This window comes from Odontomachus brunneus, unplaced genomic scaffold (genome assembly GCF_010583005.1).
Source record: "Odontomachus brunneus isolate Ranch 3 - 2012 unplaced genomic scaffold, Obru_v1 Obru_scaffold_127, whole genome shotgun sequence".
NCBI lineage: Eukaryota > Metazoa > Arthropoda > Insecta > Hymenoptera > Formicidae > Odontomachus > Odontomachus brunneus.
The window spans coordinates 170,878-182,219 of record NW_022639577.1 but is presented as its reverse complement, the minus strand read 5'-3'; the positions used below and the strand labels follow the sequence as shown (position 1 = coordinate 182,219).

The 11,342-nt window shown below is 35.5% G+C and overlaps 1 protein-coding gene across 1 annotated transcript in view; it reads right to left on the bottom strand.

Moving 5' to 3' along the window:
* LOC116849878 (teneurin-a) overlaps positions 1–11,342 on the bottom strand; it is a 585,779-nt gene that overhangs the window by 416,391 nt on the left and 158,046 nt on the right. The gene's annotated exons all lie outside the window — the stretch shown is intronic.

The following is an 11,342-nucleotide window of genomic DNA, read 5'->3' as shown; positions in this document are numbered from 1 at the left end:
CTCTCTCTCTCTCTCTCTCTCTCTCTCTCTCTCTCTCTCTCTCTTGCTCTTTCTGTCGCGCCAGCCACCACTGGCTGCGGTATCGATTGGCCCAGTTGTCCCTCGTCGCTCCAACATCTTAACGCGGCCCACTACCGCCTTCTTCACCTTCGTAACCATCTTCACCTGCCGTCTCTTCCACCATCTCCTTCCACCCTGCGCTCTTTTCTTTCGTTTTTCGACGTCCCACGATACAAATTGCAAAAAGATATTCCAAACTGCAGCGGCGCGCAATCGGCGGCTCAGTAATAGGCAGGATGTTTACAACTATCGTTTGCCGCCGTTGATCGGAGCGATTGTTTACTGTGACGGAGGAACGATCGCATTTGAAGAAAATAGACTCGCTGCGAGACGAGAGGCTCCAATTTATCGTGCTTTGCCCCCCATACGCGCTGGGATTAAGGGTTCATCGATTCCTCGGACAACAGGGCGGGATGTTTTTATGACGTCGCGAGAACGCGCATGGTATTGATTAACCTGGCACGGATGATCCCCGAAACTGATAAGAAAATAGGATTAGAAAGCTGTTATCTCGTAATCCCGTTATCATTAGAGGGAGGCGGCAAAAATTTATGCGGTCCTGATCCAAATGTCTCGGAACTGGAACAATAGCGCGCCAGGCGCGAGCACGACGAAAAGAGAAAAACATGTCTGCGTGTGGCGTAAAGTGTTTCTTTTTTGCGTCAAAGTTTATCTATTTACACTCCTGAAATTTAATTAGCTGTAAATCTTCAGAGAAAGAGAGAAAGAGGGAAAGGAAGAAGGAGAAAAAGAAAAAAGGGGAGAAGAGAAAGGTCATTCTAGAGTAAGAACTCTCTCTTTAAGAACAAACACATTACAGGTAGATACAAGTAGATGGGTGTGCGTAAATTTGACAGCAACTTTACTAGTTGATTTGTAAAGATTAAATTTCTTATGAGATACTCATATTGTACTCATATTTATTACACAGAATAGCAAAATAAAAAAGAAATATGCAAAAAAATTTATCGAAATTTATTTGCTCTAAACAATATGTCATGTATAATGTAATATAATCATCTGTGTAATATGGAAATCATATAACTTTTGACAGATCTGTTGTTGTATCAATATAACAAATAAAATTACAATATTGTATGATGTACATTTACTGATTAATTCGAAAATATATGTTTGCTTCATAAATATGATTTAAAAAATATCCATAGTCTCAGTCATCTTGTGATAATCATGAAAGTCTATCTCGATATAATTTAAAAGTAAAAAACTATGCGTTATATATATATATATATATATATATATATATATATATATGTATATATCTATTTTACAATAATAACTAAAAAACATACAAAACAGGAAAGAGAAAAATTATATATTACGATAGTGACTTCATAATAATAATGAGAAGCTAAATATAAAAAGAAAATGAAATTATTATAATAATAATAAACAGTAATAAAAAAATATAAACGCTTGTATTAATTCAACTGGTGCAACATTTTAATGTTAGTATTTCTGTAGAAATTGTTGACACTTAACCTAAATTTTGATATTATTTATTTTGGAAAGAACATTATATTTTACTGTAATTATAATTTTATTTGTTTAAAGTAATAATAATAACAAAATAATTATAAAATAAAATATTAATAATTTGTCATAGCCATATTTGGCGTAATATCGTAATATTACTTTTGTACAGAAAATACAGGTTGAATAAAATATTTTGAAATTTAATAAATAATTGTTCTTTTTCCCCTATTATTTATCTGAAGTCATCTTAAATTTGATGTTTTTGAATAATTAAAAGAATTAACATCAAAATTTTTTAGTACAGTTTTTGGGACAGAACCTGAGAAAACGATTGACGCCTTTTTTAATATTATTTTAAAAAGATATTATTTTGACAGTAAATGGTTGTGCAAATTTCAAATTTTTCAAGACTTTTTGATATATTGAGAGAGAAAAACAGGAGAAAGGGAGAAAGAGATAGGAGAGAGAGAGAGAGAGAGAGAGAGAGAGAGAGAGAGAGGGGGGGGGAAGAAGGGGGAGAAAGAGACTCAAGTTTTTTTCATTGTTTACAAATCGAGTTTCTCATGAGCGTCTCATATTTCGCTAAGTAGAAATTCGTCACGATTGGCCTAATAACCGGCGGTGTTCGAGAGGCGGTCGGAATGAGGGCGGTTGCGGCAGCGTGTATTTTGTAAAGGTTCTCGATATCGAGTGACCGTAAGAAGGTAAACGAGGTGCCATCACAGAAATATGAGCCAACAGGGCAATGTTCGCGCGGTTATGAGTAGAGTGGCGGAGAACTGTGGCGGAGAACAGGGGCGAATATAAGCGACAAAGGAGCCGGGCATTATTATATGGCGGGGCTCTGAATGCATGATAATGCCGAGCAAGTCTCCTCTCTCCTCAGACCCCCCGTCACTCGTCTGTACCCTCTTTGTCTCCCGGTTACTCCCGCGGGCACCGCTCAAGCGTCGCCGCGGGACCATCGCTTCACAATGCCACGCTAACAAGGTCAGCAATTAATGAATCGTTGGCAATATGTCGCCACAAAAATACGCGTATCCAATTGGAACGGTGTGTATCATTAGGTAGTGCGCCGCGCCATCGTTTTTCACGAATCGCTGCCGGCCGCCCGTGGCCTCGAATATTCAGACATTAGCAATCAGCGCGTCCTTTGAGAGAGAAACAGAGACCGAGAGAGGGACGAGAATACTGGACTGAATATGGGTAAGAAGATTGCATGAACATACAACGCACAAAGAGATATCGCGATTTATTTCGGAATCTCTGAGAGACAGAAATCATGTCGTAATTCCCGCGCACGAGCTCGCTAGATAATTAGCAGCCCGCGGTAGTGCGCACACTAATTACGGTGTTAATCGCAAAAAAATCACAACGACGGTGGTATTGCACACGAAACGACGTTGAAATCAGCGGTAGACGCGGTTTGGAAAAAGTAGTCGCTCTTCGTATCTTTTATTTGTGTAACTTTCTCGCGTTAGCGAAGTAGGCGCCAAGAGCGCCGCGTCTCGGTCATGCGGAATGTACCTTACTTTTCCGCAGTTATCGGCTTTTTTGCAAATAACGTCGAGGAATCGTAACATTAACTTACTCAGGCTTTCATGATTATCACGACATGAGACAATTGATGATGGGAACTTTACAATTTTTTAAATTACATTTGTAGAGTAAATATGCTGTGTTGAAAATAAACTTTTATTGTACAGTCCTATTTATAGGATATACGATACAATTTGGATCTATCAGACTTGGGCAACTTTGAACTACAGTTGGACGTTTACGCGTAAACTCTACGTCTTGCAGATAAATCGTAAATTATATATGAGACGTTATTCGTGTAGACAAGGTGTAATCTATGGATATTGCTTAAAAAAACATAGTCAGAAATTAATAAAGAAAAGTTTACATTTTTATTTAACCTTCACAATTCTGGTGTAAATTTATGAATGTTGTTTTCTAAACAACATTTTGACATTCTTATCTCTCTTTTTCCCACCCTACCTCTTTCTTTAGAATTAAATTTACACATCTGTCACATAATTAAATAAAAATTGCAATCTATTATTGTTTTAAATAATATTTATAATTAAAATTCCAGGTATCTCATAATTTTATTATTCTTTTCTTGTACATTTTAATATGATTTAAAATATTTTACATAGTTTGCATTGACTACATGAAAAAAAACTGTGTAAACATTACATAGACAATATATAAACAATCTACATAAACATAATTTTGAAATCTACGGCACAACTCTATTTTTATCTATAATTTTAGTGAAAATAAATATTTTTTAATAGTAGCGCAATATATATATATATATATATATACACAATCAGAATATGCCAACAGATTTGTCATTTTCAAATTTTGCCAAAGCTTCACGAGAGTTAACGATTAAATATTCACACGGATTTAACATTGATACAAATCATTAAACTTACATCATATGATAATGCAAATTTTTTATTATATCGATGCAGCAAAAGTTATTTTCAAATTTTGATGTTACATTTTATATGACATTGTTTGGAGGAAATTTTAGTCATTCTTTTCCTATATGATAAATATGATCCATTCATTAGGGATGTAACCTTTGTAACTAATAAACCGACTAATAAAGTCACTATTACATATATCTATTTATGTAGATATCGTCGAATATATTCTCTTACAATTGCTCCTGTCTGGTATATAACGTTATTGGAAGGGCACGACTTATCTTCTTTTCATTTTTCCTTTTTCTCCTTTCTTCACCTTCACTGTATCGGGGAATTAAAAGAAATGGCGAAAGAAATGTTCTCTCCCTCTACGAAATAGAAAGCTAGTAATCAACTGCCGGGAAAATTGTAGAATTTTCCCTCAGGAGTGCGGTATTCGGCTAAAGTGTGTGTATATATGTATGTATGTATGTATATATATATATATATATATATATATATAGACACACACACACACACACATACACACACTTCGAGAGTTCTTGCAACGCACTTTTGTAGAACGTTACGGTGAGCATCGGTGGGCGGTATGGTCGAGTTTTAACCTTCCCAATCTTCAAATTGCTTAGCTGCTTTTAGTCGAAGCGCTTTTTAGCCAATCACAGGACGAGTATTCTTTGTTGCGCTTACCGAGTCGTCCGGCAGTATTTACGGAAAATTTATCGAAAATATCGTACTTTTCATTCGTGCTGTGAGTCGCACGCACGTAACGTCTCGCTTTTACGTCTCGATTCGCACTTTAATTTGTTACGCGATATTTCGTGAAACCGACACGAAGGCGCCGGCAGCGCGTTATATACGCTAAAATGTTATTTTCGCTGCGTTATTTTATCGCACATACGTTTGGCCGAAACCCCCGAAACAAATGCTGATTTTGTTATATCCAACGGTATACATCCCGGCACGGATGGGCGATCCTGAAGATGTTTGAATGATGAATCCAATATTATCCTGGGTCGAGCCGCGGCAGAAGCGAAATACACCCCCGGGACAGAAACCGTTTCCCTAAAACAGACCAATGAGCCGTCCCCGCTCCACATACATCAGGGACTTTGGGGCCGTGGCATGTGTGCGCACAGCGGAGCAATGCATCATACGTTACAGATTGGTTTTACGTAAAAGAACACCTATATAATGGTGTGGATGTTTGACGCCGAAGAGGGAAATGGTTGGAAAATAACGAAAGTAAAGCGCCGACTATTCATTGTCGTGCGCATTGTGTCCCATTCCGCGCGATTTTTTATCGCCTCGCAGCTCCGCGCTTTCACGACCTAAAATCGGCCGCCCAAAAGCGACCTACGGGTGCGGAAACTCGAAATCCCGCTGGGCACTTTTTTCTTTTTCTGTTTTTTCGAAAACGTTCTCGCGTTCTCTTACAAACGTCTCTTTTCCGCGTTAATTTTATATAATGCGACATGACAAAAATGCGGAAGATATCAAATGCGCCGTAAAAGAGAGAATGAATGAACGAACAAACAAATGAATGAAGAAAGAAAGAAAGCAAGAAAGGAAGAAAAAAAGAAAGAAAAGACGGATCAACGCGGAGACACTAGCGTTTTTGTGACAACTTTAAATGCGATATTGCGTAACTTCAACAAGACGTATATACCATTCAATAGACTGATGTACGCAAAATTTATACACTGAGAAAAAAATGTACTAAATTTCAAAAAATGTTTGTGTGGATAGTACTGTGAAGATATTTGTTTAAATTAAGTAATTATTTTCTAAAATTAAAGAAACAAATTTCTATTTAAAACTTCTTTATTTAATTTTAGAAAATAATTACTTAATTTAAACAAATATCTTCACAGTATCATCTAAACAAACGTTTTTTGAAATTTAGTAAATTTTTTTCCCAGTATAGCAACTTTAAGTATATTAAATCATGAAATTCAGTAACGTTGAGTTCCTTATGACTAATCAGATTGCATTCATATTTATTTTACATAGATTGATAAAATAGAAATAAGAAAGAAATACGATATATAAACCGTTTCGCTCAAAATAATATATCTTGTTAAATGTAATAAACATTTGAGTGTAACTTTTAGTAAAGTTATTGCCTGTCAATACAACAAAAAATTTACATTATTATATGATGTTAATATAATATAGCGTATGTAGTTCGTAAATTAATTGAAAAGATTTTAAAGTTTCCATCATCGATTGTCTCACGTCGTGATAATCATGAAAATCTATTTAGAATAAACTGATGTACGTGACTTTACAGCAATTTTAAATATATTAGAAATTCAGCAACGTTGAGTTTCTTATGACTAATCAGATTGCATCTATATTTATCACATAGAATGACGAAATAGAAATCGAAAAGACGTCCACACAATCCGACGTGGAGAGAATGTCGGAATCCGGCGCGGAAAATATATCATCCTCGTGGATTTAAATTGTCCTGCGTCTTGTAATTTTTTTCAGCAGTGATAGTCGGTGCATCCGGCTTTTACGTGATCACTGCTGTTTCACGCGTGATTATCGCGAAACAACGTCTCGCTTGTTTTCAACAATTTATTGATTTTTTACAGTCGGCACTTTGCAGTTCTCACTAATCGTCTGGTGTGAAATAATGTTGCCAGATGGCTGAAGCTGAATCTCTCCAACTTGCTGATGAATTTTCCTCAAATTTCCCCAAAACGTAATAATGTATATATAATATATGCATTAAAATATGTTATTAACAGATGTCATACTTGTGCTAGACACTCTGCATACATATACACCGCATTTTCCCAATTTAAAAATTTTGGACCATTCTACTTTAATTTATAAATATATCTCGTATGTTCTATACATATTCTCAAAACCATAAATTAATGTTTATCTGAAATTTATATAAAATTGACTATTTCTTTAATCGTAATAAAAAAAACTCTTTTAGTCATTCATGTTGCATTTAAGAAATGACCTCAAATATTGATGCAACTGTGTCAATAATATTTCGTTATATTTGAATCATTTATAATATTAATTATTTGCACATTATTTTCAATTAAACAATAGATAAATGTGAGGTATATTTATAGCAAATATATTGCAGTATTATTATGCGGTATTAATGAAGAATTTAAGTCACGATATTACATTAATTAATTAATTAGTTCATTTCAGATAAATCTATTAAACTTTCTGTACGTACATAAAGTTGTTATAAATTAGACAAAAATTAATTATTATATACAGTTATCGTTATGGAAGATATATATATATATATATATATATATATATATATATATATATATATCGGCGGTTATACCTAATGTTTAAAAAAACTATTTTATAGTATAAAACAAATAAACTGTGTGTGTTGTCGAATTATTCGAATTCCAATCTTTTTGACTCAAAAAAAAAATTACATCAAATTTGCATTAATTCGGTTCGATTCGTTTCGAAATATAAAACGATATGAAAAAAAATTAGAAAACTTTTTATCATGATTCTCGCAAAAAAATCTCCAAATTTTTTCCTATAAATTTTCGTTCCCTAAAATTTTCTCCATTAACATAAAAATTCTCTATTTTAGGGGAAAAACTCCAATTCAGGAACACTTCAGGTGATCCTGAAACAGACGTAATCCCAGAATAAACGGTCGACAAGATTTCTGGTGACCGTCACCGGTCTTCATCAAATGCTTAAATTCATCTGTCGTTGCTTGCTACCAATCATTAACGTTTCCTGATTCTTTGGGCTCGTTTAAGCAAGTTTACGAGCTCACAGTGCACAGAGTTGGCTTAGCTTTGCCGCGTTCAGGCGCCTCACCTGCAGGGGCTTTCCGCCGTATTCCTATGTCCAAGCACCTCTCCTGCAAGGACTCTTTACCGTTTTTTTTGGGTTTAGGCGCCCTTCCTGAATACCCGTGCTTTCTTGTAGCGGCTTTAGTGGCCATCCTCAAAAGCGTGATCTTGCGATCTTCTTGCGATTTTCTGACAAACTTTTTACTATCTTCTATAGTTCTTCTAATTGGTCTCGGATTATATCACAATAATTAAAAGTGACGGATAAAAGAGAACATTCACATTCGTGATTCATTGCGCGTACACAGCAAAACAGATCTCTTTTCTATCCGCAATAAAATACGAAAGAAATACGAGAAGAAAAAATCAAAATTTACATCAAATAATATGTCATAATAAATATGAAAATCTAAGTATAAATTTTTAATAAATTTCTTGCTACATGAATACAACCAATAAAATTTATACATGATAGTATATGTAAATTTAATGATTGATTCAATATACAGTTACTTGCCAGTATATATGTGGTTAAAAGAATCGTAAAGTTTTCGTCATCGATTATCTCACGTCGTGATAATCATGAAAGTCTATCTGGGTAGTGAACGGCGGTGTTTCATCGTCTCGCCACGGACGTGTTTCTTCGCGCTATAATATTTGCAAAGATATGCGCCCTCGGAAAGCGAACCGCCGTCGTCGTCGGCGGACGCCGAGAAGTACATACTCACTAATTACAAGGGACACGAAATTACATAACTTTCACGAGGTTGTATATTCTAATTTGGCGGGTCGTTAAAGGTCGGTTGGTTTATGCATATTCATCGGGCATTTTTTAACGACCGTCCCATCCCGGCCGAATCCAGAAGAAGCTACTTCGTATGTCCCGCGCTCTAATGACCGTTTTGTAAATTAATGACGGGTGTGCGGCGTCATTTCACGGTTGATGGCGATATTACGGCCCGACTATAATACGTCTACGCGGCACCTGCAATTAACGCGCGCGGGCGCGGCATTGTTGCACATCGATGGACGTAAATAAACGCGGTAATATACATATGTAAACGTTTCTCGTTATGGCGCACTCGCGGAAGCTCTCGCGCGTGTAATTGCCTTGCGTTCACGTCGATCGTTACATGACTCAACGGCAGCGAATTATCTTTCCACGCGCGCGTGTCCCTTCCTTATATTTTCTCGCCCTACGACAGTAATGAATCTTCCTCTTAAAGAGAAAGAATTAATCTTATAATCCAGCAAGACTGGATAAAGATCGAATACTGTTTGTGTGAAGATACGGCTGGTTTGTTTCGCGAAAACAGATAATAAAGCGATGATATTTAATTTCACGTCTCTTATTGATAATGTTTATCAATGTCCATTTTGCGAGTTTTATATACTCCAGCGACACTGTGACGCAAATGATACTCACTGATTAAAAGTTCTCATTTCTTTCATCCCAAACAGACAAGTTTATGTCAATTTGGCAGCAATTTTATTAGTCGATTTGCAAAAGTTGCATTACTTATGAATGGCTTATATGGCATATCACGTAAAGTGACAAAATATAAATATAAAAGAAATATGTAAACAATTATATAAATCGAGATACATTTTTACACGGAGAGAGAATATTACAGTTTCTTTTCATATAAGTTAATTTTAATTTTATTATGTTTTTAGTGGTGTAGGAATAGATTACCGTATGATTTATACATATACATATTTTTTTGCTAAGAAACGTAGTAAATTTTATTAAGAACGTATATTTTTTAAGTATCATATGTCAATTTCTAGTATATAAATAGCACATATGAAATGAAACGATAATAAATTACTGCAAAATCTATTTCTTGGTTACAAAATTCTATAATAATTTTTATTATACTATACTCTCTGTTTATGATTATCACGACGTAAAACAATTACTGATGGAAACTTTACAATAAGTTTAATTTTATTTATGTAGCAAATGTACTGGATATGAAATTAGTTATTGAATTTACAGTCATACAATGATGTAAATTTTGTCCCTATTGATGCAGCAACAAATTTATTAAAAGTTAAACTGAAATTATTATATTGTATTTTTTATCATATGATGTTTCAAGCAAAGTTTACTAATATTTTTTCGCATTTCTCTTTTTGTCATTGAACATTGGTTTTAAATTGCCGTAGAACAAATATATACGACATATCAACCACTTATAATAAATCCAATTTTTACATGCGACTGCCAAATTTATATACATTTGATTATATGAGATTTTATCCAAATATACATCAAAACAAATATCTTAAAATTGTTTATATGAAACAAATAGTTGTTTATATGGAATATATATATATATATATTTAATCAATTATTAAATTTATGATTTACATTACATGATAGTGTAAAGTTTTTGTTGTATTCATTTAGCAACAAATTTATTAAAAAATTTCAAACCTTCATACTACATTTTCCATGACATATTGTTTGAAGTAAACTTTTATCGTATTCTTACTTCTTGTTATTCAATGTCATAAATGTAAATACTATATGTGACCCATAAGGGAGGCAATTCTTAGAAATCGATTGGTGAAGTTCCTACCAAGTTTACATACATCTATCTATCTGGGGAAATAAAAGTCGCACTTTAGCAATTTATGTTGAAGGCATACGTAGAATACTAAAAATCACGAGGCATGAACGCATCCTATATGGCCGCTATTTTAATCCCGTCGCGGTAATCGATGTCGCTTTAATCGCACGGAAGATACTGTTTATTGTGTTATCGCGTCGGCGCCAATCGACCTAAACAATGTTTCAACCGGCAATTTTCCGTGAATACACACCATTGCACAGCGAACGTGGAAAAATAGCCGAGTTATAAAATCCGCGACAAGCAAGCCAGCGGCCGAAGCTTTACCGACAATCAAATCTTCCGGCAAGGGTCACGCCGGTGGGTGATAGGGCTGATTAGATCAACGGATCGAAACTTCAAGGCGGGTCGCAGTCATTTAATTTCGCCGAGCTAGAAAGGTTTTCAGGTGGACCCGGCTGCACTCGTAACGCCCGAAAGCGCAATCGATGAAAGGTTCTTCTTAAAAGTAGACAGGCGGTGGCCGAAGAGGCAAAGAACAAGAGCGCATCTACCGAATCACAAATGAGTTACGAGACTCGATTAAGTATCTTCTATATGCATTATTAAGGGCCGCAGCGGAAGAGCAAAAGCGACGAGGCACGGAAAGGAGTGATGGGGGCAGAGAGAGAGAGAGAGAGAGAGAGTGAATGAGGGGAGAGGAAGAAGAAGAGAGAGAAAGAAAGAGGAGGAAGGGGAGAGGAGAAGAGAGAGAGGGGAAAGGAAGAGAGACAAAGGCAGAGATAGATTGTATGTATGTATGTGTGGCGAGCCAGCTAGAGACAACTAATGGGTTGTAACTAGTGTGTGTAACGGATTATATCTTCTCGGTCAAGCCGACACAGGCCAGTGTACGTGGAAACCTCAAGTGGAAGGAAGATGGAGGACACAACGAGAGACGACGAAAGTGGTGA